Genomic DNA, 25,194 nt, shown 5'->3' with positions numbered 1-25,194 from the left:
GGGCTCATGGATACCCAGGCCCTTTGCACATTTACCACGACTCCGGCGCCACTTCCATAATACTCTGTCCACCCCACTAAAATGGATGAATACCTAGGTACGCACATCAAGCTACAACAAGCTACATGAATGCATGTATATCAGGTACGCACATCAAGCTACAACCCAAAACAAACTGCGAAATCGCATCCAAACATCACCGCGCCTTCACACGGCTCCACATCTCATTCATATGGACGGAATCAAATGTATTAATATTACTTTCACTTCCTTTATCTACATTGCATTAATCCACATTTTGTCACTTTGTGTCGCCCCAAAGTGCCGGGCTCACCACTGCGACCGTCCCGATTACGAAGCATTTGAATTGTTACGCATGTCAACCAAAGCCTTAATGCATAACGTGGAAACTCGTAACTGTAGATGGCGGTTTACACAACAACAAAAAATACACATATTGTTGAAGTCCGCCAAGCAGCATGTTTGGAGAATGTGGGGAGATGATTTTTCAGGTCGGGACATTTCTTCAGTCTGAAGAAGGGTCCTGGCTCCAATCGTCACCTCCCCATGTTGTCCAGAGATTATGCTCGACCCATTGACTGACTCCAGCGCTTTGCATCCATCAATTCATAACAACGTGTTGTACCAGCAACGTGATTGAATTTAATACAATTAAATCTCATGCAGAACCATATCGAAGGACTTTAGACAATCCATTTCAACCGTACCTCTCTTGTCAAGTCTAACAGTTAAACCATCAAGACGAAAACGCCGGTTTGACGCTAAAAAAGCATCTTCCTTTCAAAAACCCACGTTAACATCAACCGTCGCTGTATTATCTAGTCTGGTTTATTTTCACTATTACAACAGCCTTATGCATGTCCCCTTGGCACTTAATCGCTCTGCACTTATATATTGTCCATGGTGCTCCTCTATTAACGGGGGCGTTACATCAGACACCTCCAAATTGCAAACATTCCATAATCTAGAAAACTGGAAGGATAACCCCATAGAGCTCTTCGTGTAGGACAGAACTGGAGTTGCTGATATACATTGCAGGTAGGTAAAAAATGCTGGAGTTAATCAGCGGGACAGACAGCGTCTCTGGATAGAAGGAATGGGTGAGGTTTCGGGTCGAGACCCTTCTTCAGACTGTCTGAGCTGACTACATCCATGACATCGTTCCACGGCACACTGGGACGCTCATCTGCATGTCCTGGTGATTAATTTGCTCACTACTATTTGTGATATGTGTAATTCTCCTTTAAGTTTTATGCAATTCCTATTTCCCGATTAGTTGTCGGACGAAATCCGTGTATGTTCGCATGGACCACAACCGGAATATTCGTTGTTATGCAGTTTCTTTGTTTCCATCATACATTCACTCGCGGGGCGACACAAGGTATTACTCGTACTTACCAGTTACTCCTGTTACCGCAATGATCATGTACAATATTTTCTCAACGCGGAAGTAAATGTGCACCATTTTCAGCGTGGAATAACGTGTTCCGTTATATTGCAAGCAACCTCTCCCGATAAAATTAGGAGATCATCCTTAACCAAACTTTTATACCCTATTGATACCTCCACTGGGACAAGGAGATTTCAACACAGCTAATAATAGAGATTTATATTGTTTAAAAAATGATTACAACAGACGAGCTGTGACGAAATATATCCAGTTCTGACATCAAATCGTCAAAGCCGTAACACGGAAAAGCCGGATGACAGAAACGGGTACCAGATGGGAACATCATTCAGGCAAAACAGGGACATTGTTTCGTTCCATTGTACATTCTTTAGCGAGTGTTCTTCAGGTTGGTTCATTCAGCAAGTAATTCCAATTGCGGGGACCCGTCTCAGGCCACGTGGTTCCTTGTCTGAAGAAGGATATTATGTGACTTGCGTCCACGGAATCAGAATCAATAGACCATTTTAATCTGATGTATTCCATTCAAATGATAAAAAGTAATGAACTCAGCTAGCGACTGTGAATTACAACACCGACCTACATTCTCAGAATTCCGCACTTGGAAGTGACACAGACACAAAAAGGTGGAGTAACTCAGCGGGACAAGCAGCATCTCCAGAGAGAAGGAATGGGCGACGTTTCGGGTCGAAACCTTTTCCAGATTAGTCAGGGGAAAGGGAATCCAGAGATATAGATAGTGACGTAGAGAGATATAGAAGAAATGAATGAAAGATATGCAAAAAAGTAACGATGATAATCGGGATGATTGTTAGCTGTTTGCTCGGTGAGAACGGGAACCTGGTGCGACTTGGGTGGGGGTGGGATGGAGAGAGAGGGAATGCAGGGGTTACTTGAAGTTAGAGAAATCACGACTCATACCACTGGGTTGTAAGCTGCCCAAGCGAAATATGGAATGCTGTTCCTCTGTTATTCTGACATCTCATTCCTGTGAAACGATTCTGACCATCTACCCCGTCGATGCGTCTCACGTCTGTTTACATTTATATCCGGTCTTCCCTCAACCATCGACGTTCCAGAGAAAACAGTCCAAGTTTGTTCACCCACACCTTGTAGCCAGCACCTTCCAGTCCTGCTAGCATTCTGGCAGATTTCTGCACCCACTCCAAATCGTTTCTGTAATGGGGCGACCAGAATTGAACTCAATACGACAAATTCTGCCGAACTAAATTCATAGAAAACGGTAGGAAAAATACACAGAATGGTGCAATAACTCAACGGAGCAGGCAGCATCCCGGGAGAACAGAGAGAGGTGAAATTTCGTGTTGGAAGCATTCTTCAGACTGATTGCATGGGTGGGGGGGGGGGGGGGGGCGAGGAAGCATGGCAGGTCATAGGAAGTGTAGAGGGGCAGAACAATGCTCAGCAGGTCACAGATAAACACGGGCAAGGAGGGCTTTCGATAGGCAGATGTTTGGACAAAGGCCGACCTCCCTGGGAATAAAAGGGTTTTCCCCTCCCCCCCCATCCACCTCCCTGGAAACAAAACCGAACGCCTTGTGAAAGTGGCTACGCCAGAAGCTACAATTGTAAACAATGGGCATGGTCGGGCATTGAAGTCCTATCGCAGCTTCATAAGACCGGATTTGCAGTACGCTGTACGGTTCTGGATGCCCTCTCCTGCATCACAGAAAGGGCAAGGAAACGTTGGAGATGGTGTAAAAGAGATTCAACAGAACACTGCCTGTTTTAGAGGGCAATAGCTGTAAGGACAAAATGGGCACACTTGAGTGTCGGAGGTTGAGTGGAGATCTGACGGAAGCGTACAACATCGTGAGAGGCGTCGGCGAGGCAGACAATCAGAATATTGTTCCACCAAGGTGGTAATGGTTGAAGACTAGAGGGCACAGCTTTAGGCCCAGAGAGGGGTAAATGTAAACGCCATGTATGGGACAAGGTATTTACAAAGGGGATGGTCGGGGCTTAGAACCGAGGGGTGGGAGAGTGAATAATGGAGTAGACACGATAGCGGTGCTTAAGAGACATTTCGATATGCGCATGGATATGGAGGGAATTGTGGTATGGGATGGAGTGCAGGAAAATGAGATTAGTTTAGCTTGGCATCATGTTCGGTATTGTGGGTCGAGAGGCCTGTTCCAGTTTGACTTTCTGTTTGACTTTCTATATGTGACTCGCACCTGGGCGAGTTAGGTGGAGGAGAGAACCGATTTGGGATCCACAATTTCTGCCGAGTATATCACTAAAACAACATTAAGGTGGACAGTGTCAGATTGTATCAAGGTTATTGAGTAAGGGGCGCAAAATAGATGGTAAGAGCCTCGATGAAGGTCGTTACGTCTTCTCTAGCCACATGTGAGAGAGATATCGGACGACTTGTGAGTAACTATTGTTGTTCAATTGTAAATATGGGGAGAATCTAAGGAATTATACGTCCGTGAGCCTTATGTCAGTGGCCCCATGCTGGGAGCATGTGAAGGCTTTGATCAGAGGCCGAGGGTGTATTGTATTAGAGGGTATTAGCTAAAAAGGGGTTCGTCGGTCTAAGATTCTGTTTTCTTTGGAATGCAGGCGGTTGAGGGAAGTCCTGATAGAGGCGTGTAAAGTTATCAGAGATATAGACAGGGTAGACAGTCATACCTTTTACCGACGATGGAAATATCAATTATGTGAGTGCATAGTTTTAACACGAGAGGTAAAGTTTAACGAAGATGTGCGGGGTAGGTTGTGTTTACACAGTGGATGGTGTGTGCCTGAAAAACACTGCCGCTAGTGTCGCTCGAGGGCGGTATGATAATAGCCGTGAGGAGCCGTTTGTACATGCACATGGAAATGCAGCGAATAGAGGCACGTGGATTTCGTGCAGGCAGATAGGAGTTTGTCTTGGCTTCATGTACGGTGCAGACATTGTGGGCCGAAAAACCTGCTCCAGTTCTGTTATAATGAAGGGAAGTTTGGTCAGTACTGCGCTCCCTCAGCACTGCTCCACAAGTGTGGCGCCCCCTCACCACTGGCTAACTTGTTTAACTAGACCAAGTGGACCAGTTGGGTCCAAACCTCTCCTGTATTGGTGCAGCACCCCCTCCTCCAATTCGACCATCCCCCTCACCTGAGAAGCTGCCTGACCCGCTGAGTTACTCCAGCATTTTGTGAAATAAATACCTTCGATTTGTACCAGCATCTGCAGTTATTTCCTTACAGCCACATTATTTATACTCCCCATGATTTTATAAACCTCTGTAAGGTCATCCCTCAGTCTCCTTCGATCCCACGAATATTTGGCCCAGCTTATCCAACCTCATTCTACTACCTTTAGTCCCCCAGTGCAAATATCATGCATGTCAAAGCTTTGTGCGCCCCCTTTGGTTTAAGCACATCATTGCTGAACTAGATTGAGCAGAAGTGCACAGAACACTTCGCCTGCCATCTAAACAACGTTTTGTAAAACTGCAAGATGACATCCCAGTCCTGCACTCAATGCCTTGACCAATGCAGGCAAGCATGGCATACGACTTCTTCACTGATCCATTTACCCGTGTCACCACCTTCTACAGATATGTACACGGCAGGAAGCAGAGGGTCATGGTGGAAGGTTGCTTCTCGGACTGGAGGCCTGTGACTAGTGGTGTGCCTCAGGGTTCGGTGTTGGGCCCATTGCTGTTTGTCATCTATATAAATGATTTGGGTGAGAACGTACGTGGGCATGATTAGCAAGTTTGATGATGACATAAAAGTGGGTGGTCTTGCAGATAGTGAAGATGGTTGTCAAAAATTGCAGGTGGATTTTGATCACTTGTGTAATTAGGCTGAGGAATGGCTGATGGAATTTAATACAGACAAAATGCGAGGTGTTGTGAAGACTAGTCTGGGCATCACCCACACAATGGATGGTAATGCTCGTGAGTTTTGTAGAGCTGAGGGATCTAAAAGTGCAGGTATATAGTTCGTTGAAAGTAGTCCCTCGGTAGATGGGGTGGTCAAAATGTTTTTGGCACCTCGGCCTTTATCAGTCAGAGTCTTGAGTAAAGAGTTGGAAGGTCATGTTGCAGTTGTATAAGACGGTGGTGAGGCCATGTTCAGAGTATTGTGTTCAGTTCGGGGCACCATATTGTCGGAAAGATGTTGTCAAGCTCGAATGGGTGCAGAGAGGATTTACAAGGATGTTGCCAGGACACAAGGGCTTGAGCTTCAGGGAGAGGTTCAGTAGGATGGGACTTTATTCCTGTGAGCGCAGGAAGATGAGAAGTGATCTTATAGACGTGTATAAAATCATGACACGAACAGACCAGGTGGATGCACAGAGTCTCTTGCGCAGAGTTGGGGAATCAAGAAGCCAGGTAATAGGTTTAAGGCGATGAGGGAAGCATTCAATCTGAAACTGAGGGGTACCTTTTACACATAGAATGAGCCACCGGAGAAGGTATTTGGAACAGGTGGTATCGCATTGTTTAAGAAGCTTTTAAGAAGCATTAAGAAGCATAGGTCAGATTTAGAGGGAATTGGGCCAAACCCAGGCAGGTAGGACGAGTGTAGGTAGGACAGGTTGGTCGGTGTGCGCATGTTGAGCCGAAGGAACTGTTTCCACACTGTATGAATCTATGACTCTGTGACTCTATCTTGCATCTACATCGTCATATTAAACAACAATCCCTCGGACCTTGTTATTCACAGTGCATGCCCTGGCCCAGTTTAACTTCTCAAAATGCATCACTTCACGCATGTTTCAGTTAAATTGCAATAGCAAATCCTTGCTCCCTTTCTCAAAGGATCTGCGTCCTTTTTAAACCTTAGCTAATTATCTTGACTTTACACTGAAGCAAACCTTCTGGTGCTATTATGGGAGATAATACGATATTATTTTATACATTAGACTTTGTTACGGTATTATTTTATACATTGTTACTACTTGGGCATTAGGCGCCTCTCTGTAACTAATTAAGGCGCTCTAGATAAGGTTTGCAACTACTTGGGCATTAGGCGCCTCTCTGTAACTAATTAAGGCGCTCTAGACATTCCTTACCCTTGACACGTGTCTGTAACTGCTCAGGCGGCGAGATTCCTTTACTTTTAGCCTTTACCTACCCCTTAGCCTTTACCTACCCCTGCCCCCTGTCAAACGATAAGTAATGGTGGAACGAGGAGAGCGGCACTCCACAAGATTCCTTTGCTTTTAGCCTTTACCTACCCCTTAGCCTTTACTTACCCCTGCCCCTGTCAAAAGTAATGGTGGAGCGAGGAGAAGAAACATACGAGTTGGAATGAGTGGGGTGGTACGGGGTGGTACTTGGGAGTTTAATGGTGGCGGGTTGAAAGGTGAAATATGAACATTCATCAATAAGTGGGGTTTAATGGTGGCAAGGTAGACAGGGTGACTGCAAAAAGATGAATGACTGTAAAAAAAGGAGTACGAGTAGGAGATAAGGTAACAAAGATAAGGATGGAAGAATCCTATAAAAAGAGGCTGCCCGATGTACTAAGTGGGCAGTCAGATGGTTAACATCCTGACTGTTCCAGCCGTTGTTTGCAATTAAAGGCTTTTAACTTCTTGAAGAATTCTCCGTGTCATCTGATTCATTTTAAACACAGGTAACCACGACACTATCTGCAAAACTATTAATAATGTCATCTATAATCTCTTTCAAAGCATTCACATACATGTCACATTGAAGAAATCAACACGTATTCCTGTGACACATCGTTTGTTATAAGTCTCCAAAATTAAAAGGCAACCCTCCACTACCACCTTCTGCCTCCTCCCAACAAGCCAGTTTTTTATTCATATTGTCATTTCACGTTAGATACAATGCGATCTAAATTTCTGGACGCGAATGCCACGTGGGCACAGTGGTGCAGCGGAGAGAGCTGCCGCCTGGTGGCGCCACCGACTCAGCTTCGATTCTGACCTGGAGTATTGTCTGAGAGTTTGTACCCCTTCCTGTGACCGCGCCGGTCTGCTCCGGGGTCTCCGGTTTCCGTCGGCAGTCGGATTCCCCCTTCCACTTCCCAAACACTGGTGGCTTTGTAGGTTGTTTGTCCTCTGCAAGTTGCCGGTTGTGTAGCGAGTGGATGCAACAACGGCATGGACCGCACTACTGTGAACGGCTGGCATGGACTTTGTGGGCCGGAGGGCCTGTTACCATGGTGCACCTCTCAACTAAACTAAGCTAGCCTATAAACCCAACGCGATGATATGTAGTCTACCACCCTGCCTTCGTCAGACTGCGAAAACCCCCAATAGCCTCGCCCATTTTGGCGCTTGCGTGTGTGTGTGTGTCTACGCGTGTATATATTTATGTGTGTAAGTGTAGGTGTGTGTGTGTGTGCGCGTCTATGTGTGTGTGTGCGCGTGTGTGTGCATGTGTGCTGGTGGGGGTGGGGTGTTTGTCCAGAGCGGTTTTCAGACGGAGCATGGAGATATTGAATGATGTCACTGTGTTGTTAATGTTTATATAAACCATCAATCGAAAACTCCTCGTTGTGGTGGAACAATATCGCGATCTTGAAATCCAACTGTCTAGCGCTGTGCGAAGGAGACACAGCTACAATGCCCTGCATAATGTTTGGGACATAGACCCATCATTTTTATATATATTTGCCACTGTACTCCGCAATGTGAGATTTGGAATGGATAAAAAATAATATGTGGTTAAAGTGCACATTGTCAGATTTTGATTAAAGCCATTTTTATATATTTTGGTTTCACCATGTAGAAATTCCATCAGTATTTATACGTAGTCCCCCATTTCAGGGCACCATAATGTTTGGGACACACGGCTTCACATTCGTTTGTAATTCCTCAGGTGTGTTTAATTGCCTCCTACATGCAGGTATAAGAGACTTTCATCACCTAGTCTCTCCTCCAGTCTTTCCATCAACTTTGGAAACTTTTCTTGCTGTTTATCAACATGAGGACCAAGGTTATGCCAATGAAAGTCAAAGAAGCCATTACGAGACTGAGAAACAAGAATAAAACTGTTTGACACATCAGCCAAACTTTAGGCTTACGAAAATCAACTGCTTGGAACATCATTCAGAAGAAAGAGAGCACTGGTGAGCTTACTAATCGCAAAGGGACTGGCAGGCCAAGGAAGACCTCCACAGCTGGTGACAGAAGCATTTTCTCTACAATAAAGTAAAAACCCCAAACACCTGTCTGACAGATCAGAAAAACTCTTCAAGAGTCAGGTGTGGATTTGTCAATGACCACTGTCCCCAGAAGATTTCATGAACAGAAATACAGAGGCTACACTGCAAGATGCAAACCACAGGTTAGCTGCAAAAATAGGATGGCCAGGTTACAGTTTGCCAAGAAGTACTTAAAAGAGCAACCACAGTTCTGGAAAAAAAGGTATTGTGGACAATTGAGACGAAGATTAACATATCAGTGTGATGACAAGAGCAAAGTATGGAGGAGAGAAGAAACTGGTGATGTTCATGAATCCAGAATTCAAGCAGTCATTGGATGCACAGGATATGCAACAAAATATTAAACATGACTACTTTCATATAAATGACATTGCTGTGTCCCAAACAGTAGGAAGCCCCGAAATGGGGGGGTCTTTGTATAAACACTGCTGTAATTTCTACATCGTGAAACCATGTGAAAATGTATAAAAATGGCCTTTATTAAAATCTGACAATGTCCACTTTAACTACATTTGATTTTTTTCTCTTACAAATCTCAAATTGTGGAGTACAGAGGCAAATAAATAAATGATGGGTCTTTGTCCCAAACATTATGGAGGGCACTGTAACTCAATAAAACGAAGCAATGACGTTGCGGGATATTTCACCGCGCGTTTTATCTGCTCTCTGAACTTGGACTGGGTCGCCGCGTAAATAAATGTATTGGTGCAGCAACTGACGTTACCTAAAAATCGTCCGACTTGTGCAAAGGTGAATTCAGCCTCACTCGGCTCATATATTGTTCCAACGATCTGATAATAAATAAAATTCAAAATATACGTCAGCCACAGGAAGATGAAGCTGCCGGAGAGAGTCAGTAGTAAAACCACAGACCTCCTCCTGTTCTCCATCGCAGGGTCACTGCCGTTCTCCCCCTTGCTCTGACCCCTCAGCCCCCTGCGGACCCGACTGGCCACTAAAATATGCCGGACTGTCAGAGCGTTGAGCAGCAGGATTACAGAGAAGGGGAGGAATGGAGTTAAAATCGTATCGATCCAATCATATACAACCCAACCGGTTTCACTGAAATAACTTGGTTTTGGATTACAGAACCAAGGTGAGTTGTCGACAATCTTCTTCGGGCCGTAGGTAAAGTAGATGGGGATGTTTTTCAGGCAGAGCAGAACGCCGGTTGTTGTGAGAACCGTAGCCGCAGTTTTCCCGGTGCAATATTTTGTTTTCAGCTTCTGGCAACAAATGGCGACAAACCGATCAAAGGTGAAAGTGACGGTGAACCAGACAGAAAGGTCTATAGCTACATATGTGAGCATACGGTTAATACTGCATATCGGAGTCGTGTGCAGGTATCCCATGGGGAAATAATGATATTTAATCTGATCGAATATAACTTCAAAAATAATAACCATTAGATCCGACGTAGCCATGGCCACCAGGTAGCGAGTGGTGCAGGTGGAGAGGCCACATTTCCCCAAGGATAGGATCACAATCGCCACTACGTTCACTGGAGAAAGAGAAGAGAACAGAGAATACAATTACTGATTGCATTTTTTGCAGGCGAGTAGTATAATCAAACGCGAGTCGCACCCTGGCCACTTCCCCATCAGGCAAAATGGTACAGAAGTGTTACAGTGACAACAGCAACAAATGAGTTTTTCAAAGCTAAAAATGGTCAATTCGGGTCGAGATCCTTCTTCAGACTGAGTTAGCTTTAAGATAGTTGTGAATAGGGACAGAGGGTCTACGTGTTCAAAAGCTCAACTGGGGTGAGGCCAACTTTGAGGGTAAGAGAGAAGGTCTCGCTCAAATTGACTGGAGCAGGTGATTTGAGGTGAAAGGAAGTGGGATGTTTTTAAAGTGTACTGAAGGTAGCTCCCCGTACTGTATGTCCCCGTTACACTTCTGTAACATTCCTTCAGAAAAGGAAAACGAGAGACATAGACGGCGATACAGAGGGATATAGAACACATGAATGAAAGATATGCAAAAAAGTAACGATGACAAAGGAAACAGGCCATTGTTAGCTTTGTGCAACGTGAAAACGTGCTACAGACAATGAGATTAAACAAGGCGACTTTGAAGCTGGTGTGACTTGAGTGAGGGAGCGATGGAGATAGAATGGATGCAAGGGTGACTTGAAGTTAGAGAAATCAATATTCATACGAAATATGAGATGCTGTTCAATCTACGTTTGGCCTCACTCTGATGTCCGGCTGTGCTCAGGCGCTGCGATCCGAAAAATATTCCGAAATGTAGTTATTTAGTGAAATGTAGTGGTGGGAATTGGAGCCGAGGTCGTAGATGAGCCATGATCTCAGTGAAGAGCTGACTCAATGGAGTTGGTTACCGCTCCTTATTGTTGGCAAACAGAGGAGTTGGGGGGTGGGGGTGGGCGAGGAGTCTGTCCACGTCTCTCCACGCATCTTGAGATTGCAATGGCGCCAACGGTCTCTGGTGAAACAATTTCAGACATTGTGTGATCCCAGAGCTCTATGAACACAGCATTGGAAGAGCGGTAAAGGGAGCTACAGAACGAAGACGATTGCCGGGTGCATTCCGGCAGAAGAATGCGTTTGTTATAGGCCTGGTAGGAAGGAACTGCAGATACTGGTTTACACATCAAATAGAAAGATAGAAACATAGAAAATAGGTGCAGGAGGAGGCCATTCGGCCCTTCGAGCCAGCACCGCCATTTGTTGTGATCATGGCTGATCATCCAACATCAGTAACCCATGCCTACCAAGTCTAGCAGTTAAACCCTCAAGACGAAAACGCCGGTTTGATGTTTAAAAAACCCATCTTCCTTTCAAAAACCCACGTTAACATTAACCGTCACGGTATTCTCGACGTCTGGTTTATTCTTTACTACTACAACAGTCTTAAGCATGTCCCCTTGGTTCTTAATCGCTCTGCACTTACATATTGTCCATGGTGCTCCTCTATGAACAAGGGCGTTACATCAGACACCTCCAAATTGCAAACATTCCATAATCTAGAAAACTGGAAGGATAAACCCATAGAGCTCTTCGTGTAGGACAGAACTGGAGTTGCTGATATACATTGCAGATAGGTAAAAAAATGCTGGAGTTAATCAGCGGGACAGACAGCGTCTCTGGATAGAAGGAATGGGTGACGTTTCGGGTCGAGACCCTTCTTCAGACTGTCTCAGCTGACTACATCCATGACACCTGGGCGAGTTAGTTGAACGAGAGAACCGATTTGGGATCCACAATTTCTGCCAACTATATCACTAAAACAACATTAAGGTGGACAGTGTCAGATTGTATCAAGGTTATTGAGTAAGGGGCGCAAAATAGATGGCAAGAGCCTCGATGAAGATTGTTGCGTCTGCTCTAGCCAAATGTGAGAGAGGTATCGGACGACTTGTGAGTGACTATTGTTGTTCAATTGTAAATGTGGGGAGAATCTAAGGAATTATATGTCCGTGAGCCTTATGTCAGTGGTCCCATGCTGGGAGCATGTGAAGGCTTTGGCCAGGGGCCGAGGGTGTATTGTATTAGAGGGTATCAGCTAAAAAGGGGTTCGTCGGTCTTGGATTCTGTTTTCTTTGGAATGCAGGCGATTGGGGAAGTCCTGATAGAGGCGTGTAAAGTTATGAGACATATAGACAGGGTAGACAGTCATACCTTGTTCCGACGATGGAAATATCAATTATGTGAGTGCATAGTTTTAACACGAGGGGTAAAGTTTAACGAAGATGTGCGGGGTAGGTTGTGTTTACACAGTAGAGTGCATGAAAAACACAGCCGCGAGTGTCGCTCGAGGGAGGTATGATAATAGCCGTGAGGAGCCGTTTGTACATGCACATGGAAATGCAGCGAATAGAGGCACGTGGATTGCGTGCAGGCAGATAGGAGTTTGTCTTGGCTTCATGTACGGTGCAGACATTGTGGGCCGAAAGGCCTACTCCTGTGCTGTTATAATAATGGGAAGTTCAGTCAGTACTGCGCTCCCTCAGCAATGCTCCACAAGGGTGGCGCTCCCTCACCACTGGCTAACTTGTTTAACTAGACCAAGTGGACCAGTTGGGTCCAAACCTCTCCTGCATTGGTGCAGCACCCCCTCCTCCACTTCACCCCTCCCCCTCACCCCTTCCCCATCCCTCCCCCTCCCTCCCCACCCCCTCCCTCCATCCTCCCGACATCCCCCCACATCCCCTCCCCCAAATCTGAAGAAGGGTCTCGACCCGAAACGTTGCACATTCCTTCTCTACAGAGATGCTGTCTGACCCGCTGAGTTACTCCAGCATTTTGTGTTAGACAATATACAATAGACAATAGACAATAGGTGCAGGAGGAGGCCATTCGGCCCTTCGAGCCAGCACCGCCATTCAATGTGATCATGGCTGATCATTCTCAATCAGTACCCCGTTCCTGCTTTCTCCCCATGCCCCCTGACTCCGCTATCCTTAAGAGCTCTATCTAGCTCTCTCTTGAATGTATGCAGAGAATTGGCCTCCACTGCCTTCTGAGGCAGAGAATTCCACAGATTCACAACTCTGACTGAAAAACTTTTTCCTCATCTCTGTTCTAAATGGCCTACCCCTTATTCTTAAACTGTGGCCCCTGTTTCTGGACTCCCCCAACATTGGGAACATGTTTCCTGCCTCTTATGTGTCCAACCCCTTAATAATCTTATACGTTTCGATAAGATCCCCTCTCATCCTTCTAAATTCCAGTGTATACAAGCCTAGTCGCTCCAGTCTTTCAACATATGACAGTCCCGCCTTTCCTGGAATTAACCTAGTAATCCTACGCTGCACGCCCTCAATAGCAAGAATATCCTTCCTCAAATTTGGAGACCAAAACTGCACACAGTACTCCAGGTGCGGTCTCACTAGGGCCCTGTACAACTGCAGAAGGACCTCTTTGCTCCTATACTCAACTCCTCTTGTTATGAAGGCCAACATTCCATTGGCTTTCTTCACTGCCTGCTGGACCTGCATGCTGCCTTTCAGTGACTGATGCACTAGGACACCCAGATCACGTTGTACGTCCCCTTTTCCTAACTTGACACCATTCAGATAATAATCTTCCTTCCTATTCTTACCACCAATGTGGATAACCTCACACTTATCCACATTAAACTGCATCTGCCAAGCATCCGCCCACTCACACAACCTGTCCAAGTCACCCTGCAACCTCATAGCATCTTCCTCACAGTTCACACTGCCACGCAGCTTTGTATCATCTGCAAATTTGCTAATGGTACTTTTAATCCCTTCATCCAAGTCATTGATGTATATTGTAAATAGCTGCGGTCCCAACACCGAGCCTTGCGGTACCCCACTAATCACTGCCTGCCATTCTGAAAGGGACCCATTTATCCCCACTCTTTGCTTTCTGTCTGTCAACCAACTTTCTGTCCATGTCAGTACCCTACCTCCAATACCATGTGCTCTAATTATGCCCACCAATCTCCTATGTGGGACCTTGTCGAAGGCTTTCTGAAAGTCGAGGTACACTACATCCACCGGCTCTCCCCTGTCAATTTTCCTAGTTACATCCTCAAAAAAATCCAGTAGATTAGTCAAGCATGATTTCCCCTTCGTAAATCCATGCTGACTCGGAATGATCCTGTTACTGCTATCCAAATGCTCCGCAATTTCGTCTTTTATAATTGACTCCAGCATCTTCCCCACCACTGATGTCAGACTAACTGGTCTATAATTTCCCATTTTCTCTCTCCCTCCTTTCTTGAAAAGTGGGATAACATTAGCCGCCCTCCAATCTACAGGAACTGACCCGGAATCTATAGAACATTGGAAAATAATCACGAATGCCTTCACTGATAATCACTGATACCTTCCGTTCAATAAATAGTGGCTTGATAAAGTGAAATAAAACCATTGCCCTTCGCACAGAGCAGCGCTCCATGAGAACGACCCCCCCCTGCCCCCCTCCCCCCCTCCCCTCCCCCCCCTCCCCTCCCCCCCTCCCCCGCCCTCCCCCCCCCCCCCCCCCCCACGGTGCAGGGCTCCCCGCCTGCCACTTTGGCGGGCTGGGACAGTCTGTGTACATGGAGTGTGTGAGGTTGCAGCCCCTGTCCAAAACCTACAGGGGCTGCTCCTTGCCTTCTGGCAGAACTTCACACCCACCATCCTCATCTTTGGACACCCTGTGCGTAGGGGAGAGGGTGGGGCCGAAGAGGTCCTGGTTGGGTTGCTCCTGGGCCTGGCCAAGCTGGCCATCCGCGAGTCACGGCGCCAGGCGGCAGAGGGCTCTGTCCGAACCGGCTGCCTGCCCTCTTTTCCGGGGTTACGTCTGCGCCCGGGTGGGACTAGGGGTCCACGGGCGCTCTGATGGATTTCCGGGTCCGTTGGGCACCGCGAGGGTGGAACGTTTCCTCAATAAGGATGGGGAAATAGTGATTTAATGGTGGTACGCTCTCTGAAATAATGGTGCGCTCTCTGAACTCTCCCGTGCCAACACTGCGTCGCTGTCTCACACCAATGCCCGCACTCAGAGTGGCACGCCCTCACCACTGCTCCTAAGCACATTTCAATGCTTCCTCCAAACTGTCCGTCCCACAGAAATGTGTCCCTTCTATATAAGATTCACAGAGTTGAACAGCACAGAAATAAGCTCTTCGCCAATCTCCATGGTATTCGAAACTGCATGCGTTTGGCCTATTTCTTACTAAACATTTCTTATCTACATACCTATCCAAATCTTTAATACCTTGTAAATGCACCGCCTTCACAGCATTCATTTTGAGTTCGTTCCATGCACCACCAACCTTTGTGTGAAACCTCCGGTCCCCTGTAAATCATTTCTTTCTCAACTTAATCTTGTGCCCTCTCGTTTTAATCTTTCCTTTGCTGGGGGAGAGACTATCGACCCGAAACGTCACCCATTCCTTCACTCCCGAGATGCTGCCTGAACCGCTGAGTTACTCCAGCATTTTGTGAAATAAATACCTTCGATTTGTACCAGCATCTGCAGTTATTTCCTTATAACCACATTATTTACACTTCCCATAATTTTATAAACCTCTGTAAGGTCATCCTTCAGTCTCCTTCGATCCCACGAATATTTGGCCCAGCTTATCCAGCCTCATTCTTGAACCTCTTGTCCACCAGTGCAAGTATCATGCATGTCAAAGCTTTCTGCGCCCCTTTTGGTTTAAGCACATCATTCCTGAAGTAGATTGAGCAGAAGTGCACAGAACACTTCGCCTGCCACCTAAACAACGTTTTTATAAAACCGCAAGATGACATCCCAGTCCTGTACTCAATGCCTTGACCAATGCAGGCAAGCATGGCCTAGGCCTTCTTCACTAATCCATTTACCCGTGTCACCACCTTCCAGACATATCTACACGGCAGGAAGCAGAGGGTCATGGTGGAAGGTTGCTTCTCGGACTGGAGGCCTGTGACTAGTGGTGTGCCTCAGGGTTCGGTGTTGGACCCATTGCTGTTTGTCATCTATATCAATGATTTGGGTGAGAACGTACGTGGGCATGATTAGCAAGTTTGAAGATGACACAAAGGTGGGTGGTCTTGCAGATAGTGAAGATGGTTGTCAAAAATTGCAGGTGGATTTTGATCACTTGTGTAATTAGGCTGAGGAATGGCTGATGGAATTTAATACAGACAAAATGTGAGGTGTTGCATTTTGGGAAGAGTAATATGGGCATCACCTACATAATGGATGGTAATGCTTTTACAGAGGTTTTACAGAGGTTTGCCAGGACAAAAGGGGGGGGGGGGGTTGCTTGTCCAGAACGGTTTTCAGACGGAGCATGGAGACATTGAATGTTATTAATGTTTATATAAACCCTAAATCGAAAACTTCTCGTTGTGGTGGAACAATATCGCGATCTTGAAATCCAACTGTCCAGCGCTGTGCGAAGGAAACACAGTTACAATGCCCTGCATAATGTTTGGGACATAGACCCATCATTTATATATATTTTCCACTGTACTCCGCAATGTGAGATTTGGAACAGATAAAAAAAAAAATGTGGTTAAAGTGCACATTGTCAGATTTTGATTAAAGCCATTTTCATATATTTTGGTTTCACCATGTAGAAATTCCATCAGTATGTATACATAGTCCCCCTTTTCAGGGCACCATAATGTTTAGGGCACACGTATTCACAGGCGTGTGTATTTGCTGAGGTGTGTTTAATTGCCTCCTTCATGCAGGTATAGGAGAGCTCTCAGCACCTAGTCTTTCCTCCAGTCTTTCCATCACCTTTGGAAATTTTATTGCTGTTTATCAACATGAGGACCAAAGTTATGCCAATGAAAGTCAAAGAAGCCATTACGAGACTGAGAAACAAGAATAAAATTGTTAGAGACACTAGCCAAACCTTACGCTTACCAAAATCAACTGTGTGGAACATCATTCAGAAGAAAGAGAGCACTGGTGAGCTCACTAATCGCAAAGGGACTGGCAGGCCAAGGGACACCTCCACAGCTGGTGACAGAAGAATTTTATCTACAATAATGAATAAAACCCAAACACCTGTCTGACAGATCAGAAAAACTCTTCAGGTGTGGATTTGTAAATGACCACTGTCCCCAGGAGATTTCATGAACAGAAATACAGAGGCTACACTGCAAGATGCAAACCACTGGTTAGCCGCAAAAAATAGGATGGCTGGGTTATAGTTTGCCAAGAAGTACTTAAAAGAGCCACCACAGTTCTGGAAAAAAAAGGTATTGTGGACAATTGAGACGAAGATTAACATATCAGAGTGATGACAAGAGCAAAGTATGGAGGAGAGAAGGAACTGCCCAAGATCCACAGCACACCACCTCACCTGTAAGACATGATGGTGAGGGTGTTATGGCCTGGGCATGTATGGCCGCTGAAGGTACAGGCTCACTTATCTTCATTGATGATACAACTGCTGATGGTAGTAGCATAGTGAATTCTGAAGTGTATAGACACATCCCATCTGCTCAAGTTCAAACAAATGCCACAAAACTCATTGGCCAGCGGTTCATTCTACAGCAAGACAATGATCCATAACATACTGGTAAAGCAACAAAGGAGTTTTTCAAAGCTGAAAATGGTCAATTCTTGAGTGGCCAAGTCAATCACCTGATTTGAACCCAATTGTGCATGCCTTTTATATGCTGAAGAGAAAACTGAAGGGGACTAACCCCAGAAACAAGCTTAAGCTAAAGATGGCTGCAATACAGGCCTGGCAGAGCATCACCAGAGAAGACACCCAGCAACTGGTGATGTCCATGAATCCAGACTTCAAGCAGTCATTGGATGCACAGGATATGCAACAAAATACTAAACATGACTACTTTCATATAAATGACATTGTTGTGTCCCAAACATTATGGTGCCCTGAAGTGGGGGGATTTTGTATAAACACTGCTGTAATTTCTACATCGTGAAACCATATGAAAATGTATAAAAATGGCCTTTATTAAAATTTGACAATGTCCACATTAACCACATGTGATTTGTTTCTCTTACAAATCTCAAATTGTGGAGTGCAGAGGCAAATAAATAAATGATGGGTCTTTGTCCCAAACATTATGGAGGGCACTGTAACTCAATAAAACGACGCAATGACTTTGCGGGATATTTCACCGCACGTTTTATCTGCTCTCTGAACTTGGACTGGGTAGCCGCGTAGATAAATGTATTGGTGCAGCAGCTGACGTTACTCAACAATCGTCCGACTTGTGCAAAGGTGTATTCAGCCTCACTCGGCTCATATATTGTTCCGACGATCTGATAATAAATAAAATTCAAAACATACGTCAGCCACAGGAAGATGAAGCTGCCGGAGAGAGTCAGTAGTAAAACCACAGACCTCCTCCTGTTTTCCATCTCAGGGTCACTGCCGTTCTCCCCCTTGCTCTGACCCCTCAGCCCCCTGCGGACCCGAGCGGCCACTAAAATATGCCGGACTGTCAGAGCGTTGAGCAGCAGGATTACTGAGAAGGGGAGGAATGGGGTTAAAATCGTATCGATCCAATCATATACTACCCAACCGGTTTCACTGAAATAACTTGGTTTTGGATTACAGAACCAAGGTATGTTATCGACAATCTCCTTCGGGCCGTAGGTAAAGTAGATGGGGATGTTTTTCAGGCAGAGCAGAACGCCGGTTGTTGTGAGAACCGTAGCCGCAGTTTTCCCGGTGCAATATTTTGTTTTCAGCTTCCGGCAACAAATGGCGATAAACCGATCAAAGGTGAAAGTGACGGTGAACCAGACAGAAAGGTCTATAGCTACATATGTGAGCATACGGCTAATACTGCATATCGGTGTCGTGTGCAGGTATCCAATGGGGAAATAATGATATTTAATCTGATAGAAAATAACTTCAAAAATAATAACCATTAGATCCGACGCAGCCATGGCCACCAGGTAGCGAGTGGTGCAGGTGGAGAGTCCACATTTGCCCAGGGATAGGATCACAATCGCCACTACATTCACTGGAGAAAGAGAAGAGAACAGAGAATACAATTACTGACTGCATTTTCTTTGCAGGCGAGCAGTATAATCAAACGCGAGTCGCACCCTGGCCATTTCCCCATCAGGCAAAATGTTACAGAAGTGTGAAAACATACACCTCCAGAATCAGGGACAGTTTTTTATTTGCCAGCTGTTATCTGGCAACTGAATCATCCTACCATAACCAGAGAGCAGTGCTAAACTACTATCTATCTCTCTGGTGACTCTCTGACAATAGACAATAGACAATAGACAATAGGTGCAGGAGTAGGCCATTCAGCCCTTCGAGCCAGCACCGCCATTCAATGCGATCATCGCTGATCAATCTCAATCAGTAACCCGTTCCTGCCTTCTCCCCATACCCCCCTCACCCCGCTATCCTTAAGAGCTCTATCCAGCTCTCTCTTGAAAGCATCCAACAATTTCCTTTTAAGATAGCAAACGAAAAAATAAAATATCTTGGAATTTATGTAACAAAAAGATTTGATTCTTTATTTAAATCTAATTTTCCGCTCTTATTGAACAAATTAAATAAAAATATTTTATATTGGAAAACATTACCAATCTCAATGATAGGTAGAATTAATGCAATAAAAATGATTTTTCTCCCACAATTATTATATCTTTTCCAAATGATTCCGATATATCTTCCTAAAATTTTTTAAAAAAAGATTGATTCCATAGTCACTAACTTTATCTGGGATTATAAGAGCCATAGAATAAAAAAAGAACACTTATGTAAAGCAAAAATAAATGGAGGTCTAGCTTTACCAAACTTTTTGTTTTATTATTGGGCAGTCAATATTAAAAATATTAACTTCTGGTTAGTAGAGACAGATAAACAACCAACCTGGTTAAAAATGGAAAAAGAAGATTGTTTGCCCTTTGAAATTAGTTCGATTTTATTCGCCAATAATAAAATAAGTAAGAAAACCTATAGTGAAAATCTTATAATAGATAGTGGAATACGTATTTGGAAACAAATAAAGAAAACATTAAAATTGGAATGTATACCACTAGCTCTTACTATTGTAAATAATATCACATTTAAACCTTCAATGATAGATAAAGGTTTTTTACAATGGAAAAACTGTGGAATAAATAAGATGGGAGATCTCTATAGGGAAAAATTTTTCCTTTCATTTCAAGAATTACAACAAATTTATGGATTACATTCAAAAGATTACTTTAGATATTTACAAATTAGAGATTATGTAAAAGCAAACACATATGAAATTAGAAATAGAAAGACAGAGATTTTAGATGAATGTCTAAATAAACACCCAAATACAGAAAAATTGATATCATATATTTATAATATTTTACTGGAAAACGACGCTCCAACGACAGAAATATATAGACAGTCATGGGAAAATGAATTAGGTCAAATTATTAGACCTGAGATATGGGATGAAAGTTTACAACACATACATCACTGTTCGCTAAATGCTAGACACTCTCTTATACAATTTAAAATATTACATAGACTACATTATTCCAAAACTAAATTACATAGTATTTTTCCAAATATATCTGCCATTTGTGATAAATGTCAGCAATTGGAAGCTAATTTAACGCATATATTTACAAACTGTGAAAAAATTACTAAATTCTGGTCAGAAATATTCAAAATAATTTCGAATGTGATTAATATGAAGCTGACCCCTGACTCAAATTTAATAATACTGGGAATATTAGAAACAGATCAATTAACAACAACGAATCAAATAATTTTTATTGATTATAGCTTAATAATTGGGAAAAAATTAATACTGAAATTTTGGAAAGGTCCTACATCCCCCACAATTAAAATGTGGATTACAGGAATGTCGGAGACACTCCATCTGGAAAGATTGAGACTTGTACTCATGGACAGGTTGATTCTTTTCAGAGGAATATGGTCTCCATTTATCGTATATTTAAAGGGTCAAAATGGCTTGGTGCGAGGACCTGACCGCGGCCTGAATAATGGAATGGAGGAAGAATTATGAATTGTAAATCATCGATATATCTCCAATGATGGATAACTTTTTTAATACTCCATTCATTTCTCCAATTTGGACTTCTTATTTTTATTTTATTTTTCTCTATCTTTCCCTCTTTGAAAAAAAAAAAAAAAGTATAGAAATGTATAAGATATAATAATTTATTAATATGTACTTATGCTTAATAAAAATATTTATCAAAAAGAAAGCATCCAACGAACTGGCCTCCACTGCCTTCTGAGGCAGAGAATTCCACACCTTCACCACTCTCTGACGGAAAAAGTTCTTCCTCATCTCCGTTCTAAATGGCCTACCCCTTATTCTTAAACTGTGGCCCCTTGTTCTGGACTCCCCCAACATTGGGAACATGTTTCCTCCCTCTAATGTGTCCAATCCCCTAATTATCTTATATGTTTCAATAAGATTCCCCCTCATCCTTCTAAATTCCAGTGTATCCAGACTATCCTTGATCGGACTTTGCTGGCTTTACCTTGCACTAAACGTTATTCCCTTATCATGTACCTATACACTGTAAATGGCTCGATTGTAATCATGCATTGTCTTTCTGCTGACTGGATAGCGCGCAACAAAAGATTTTCACTGTACCTCGGCGTGTGTGAGAATAAACTAAACTGACCTGAGGTCTATACACCATGGAAGTTTTATACACCAGTACTCAGTGGGAGAATAGTCAGGTCAGTGTTTGCGCATTGATAGGAACTTGATTTATCATCGACCCGGCTCTTTCAGAGTGAAGCGTGGAGTGCAATAGGGAGTTCGTCTTTTCTTGCTGAACAAACGTGAATACCGAGCTCCAGAAGATTGCAAGGATGTCTCAACGAAACTTATAAAGATCTTAAAGATTGGTCAGGGCAGTTACACAGAGTGGTGAGTCTGTGGAATTCTCTGCCACAGAAGGTAGTTGAGGCCTGTTCATTGGCTATATTTAAGAGGGAGTTAGATGTGGCCCTTGTTGCTAAAGGGATCGGGGGTATGGAGAGAAGGCATGTACAGGTTACTGAGCTGGATGATCAGCCATGATCATATTGAATGGCGGTGCAGGCTCGAAGGGCAGAATGGCCTACTCCTGCACCTATTTTCTATGTTTCTATGTTACTTCACCGATCCAGAATTCTCGGATCTATTTAAGTCGACGTGTGCACCATTCTGAACAAACATAGGCGGCACGGTAGCGCAGCGGTAGAGTTGCTGCTTTACAGCGAATGCAGCGCCGGAGACTCAGGTTCGATCCTGACTACGGGTGCTGCACTGTAAGGAGTTTGTACGTTCTCCCCGTGACCTGCGTGGGTTTTCTCCGAGATCTTCGGTTTCCTCCCACACTCCAAAGACGTACAGGTATGTAGGTTAATTGGCTGGGTAAATGTAAAAAATTGTCCCTAGTGGGTGTAGGATAGTGTTAATGTACGGGGATTGCTGGGCGGCACGGACTTGGTGGGCCGAAAGGGCCTGTTTCCGGCTGTATATATATGATATGATATGATGATATGAAGACATTTCTGAGATCAAATGGATTATGTATGTGTAGGAAGGAACTGCAGATAGGCACAAAAAACTGGAGTAACTCAGCGGGTCAGACGCCATCTCTAGAGAAAGGGAGTGGGTGACGTTTCGGGTCGAGACCCTTCGTCAGACTGAGAGTCAGGGAAGAAGGAAACGGGAAACGTAGAGGGTGATACAGAGGGATATGTAACAGATGTGCAAAAAAAGTAACGGTGTCAAAGGAACCAGGCCATTGTTAGCTGTGTGCAAGGTGAAAACGAGTTACAGACAATGAGACTCAACAAATCGACTTTGAAGCCAGTGCGACTTGGGTTAGGGAGCGATGGAGATAGAAGGGATGCAAGGGTTACTTGAAGGTAGGTAAATCCATATTCATACCACTGGGTTGTAAGCTGTCCAAGTGAAATATGTGGCGCTGTTCCTCCAATTTGCGTTTGGCCTCACTCTGATGTACAGTTGTGCTCAGCGCTGCGATCCGAAAAATATTCCGAAATGTAGTGATTTAGTGAAATGTAGTGGTGGGAATTGGAGCTGAGGTCGTAGATGAGCCATGATCGCAGTGAAGAGCTGACTTCAATGGAGTTGGTTACCGCTCCTTATTGTTGGCAAACAGAGGTGGTGGGGGGGGGGGGGGGGGGGGCGAGGAAGGAGCGAGGAGCCTGTCCACGTCTCTCCACGCATCTTGAGATTGCAATGGCGCCAACGCCTCTGGTGAAACTATCTCAGACATGGTTTGATGAGCTCTATGAACACAGCATTGGAAGAGAGGTAAAGGGAGCTACAGAACGACGACGAGTGCCGGGTTGATTTCGCCAGAAGAATGCGTTTGTTACTGGCCTGGTAGGAAGGAACTGCAGATACAGGTAGACACGGAACAAAGACAAAAAATGCTGGAGCAACTCAACGAGACTGGCATCATCTCTGGATAGAAGGCACGGGTGACTTTTCGGGTCGAGACCCTTCTTCAGAGTCTGAGAGTTCACCCATATCTTCTATCCAGAGATTCTGCCTGATCCGCTGAATCAGTCCTGCATTTTGTGTCTATCTTTGGTCAACACCATGCGTTGTCTGTATTAACCGGACCAAGATCAGGTGATCCTTTCCAGTCACTGGCTCACACTAAGCATGTCATTGGAATGAGTGATATTTACAATAATACACGGACACTGTATTGCGTGGACCATCGCTCATTGCAGTCTCATTCTGCCAGTCTCTCACAGTGATGTATGACTTCAGATCACTTTCTGTGATCAGGGGCCCTCTCCTTTGTAACCCTCCGAGAAATCCGCCTGCCATGGGCAAGGATAAAGCAGGAAGGGAGTTATCGATATTCTCAACACTCTCACGTGTTGTAAACTGAGGTTTGTTTTAGATTGTTTACATGTAGGGAAATGGCAGCCACGACTGAGGATATTTAACTGGACAAATTGTGATAGACACAAAATGCTGGAGTAACTCAGCGGGACAGCCAGCATCTCTGGATAGAAGGAACTGGTAACCCGCTGAGTTACACCAGCATTTTGTCTCTAACTTGGATGTAAACCTGCATTTGCATTTCCTTCCTGGACAAATTTTTCCCCTGATTAGATTAATGATGCATATGAAAATAACTGCTGGTACAAATCGAAGGTATTTATTCATAAAATGCTGGAGTAACTCAGCAGGTCAGGCAGCATCTCGGGCGAGAAGGAATGGGTGACGTTTCGGGTCGAGACCCTTAATGGTGCGGCAGCTAGTACAAAAGGAAACTCGGAGTGTCTTAAAACAGTTAAAAATGTAAAGGGGAAATGATCCTTGCATTCCCATCCGACACGCTCCATCTTTCAATGCGACCACGGTCCGCACCCTCTCACCAATTCACGTTCACGCTCAGGTAAGAACTATTGTGTCAGTTCTTGCCTTGAAATCACACTGCCTCGTCCTTAAACGAAAACAGCGACCAAGCACCCCCCCCCCCCCCCCCCCCGCCGTCTCATCTGCTGGAGAATGTCACCGGTTCTCCTGAATTGAAGGAAGGAATATCACCCGATCTCAGTCCTAAACGCATTTTCCTTAATCCTGACGCTGCGACTCCTGTTTCCAAGTCAGTCCCGCCCACCCTCGCATCCAGTTTAGCGAAAGAATCATCACGGATACACAGAACATACCACGCCCACCGGCGTTTAGAAGGGAACATATTATTTTAAATACAACGCCCTCTGTGGTTGCTCATGGGGCAGAGCTGCCATCGCCAGATGAAGTCTATTAAATCCTTGGCGCACTCGACCCATGATTATACATCCTTTCTGAGAAACAAGGACGAATCACAGATATTATTCCAAGCACAGCCTCCCTAAAGACAAACGCCATTTCAGTCAGACTTCTTTGTTCCTCGGCTGAAAACCGTTCCCATGGGTGACAACGTGCTTTCTGCCGTTTGAACTGTTTGCTGAACAACCAGGTATTCTTTCGGTGACTGGGGCTCATGGATACCGAGGCCCTTTGCACATTTACCACGACTCCGACGCCTCTTCCATAATACTCTGTCCACCCCACTAAAATGGATGAATACCCAGGTACACACATCAAGCTACAACAAGCTACATCAATGGATGAATACCTAGGTACGCACATCAAGCTACAACCTAATTCAAACTGCGAAATC

The sequence above is a fragment of the Rhinoraja longicauda genome, chromosome 7 (assembly GCF_053455715.1).
Source record: "Rhinoraja longicauda isolate Sanriku21f chromosome 7, sRhiLon1.1, whole genome shotgun sequence".
In the NCBI taxonomy this organism is placed as follows: Eukaryota; Metazoa; Chordata; class Chondrichthyes; order Rajiformes; family Arhynchobatidae; genus Rhinoraja; species Rhinoraja longicauda.
This window is presented reverse-complemented; position numbering follows the sequence as displayed.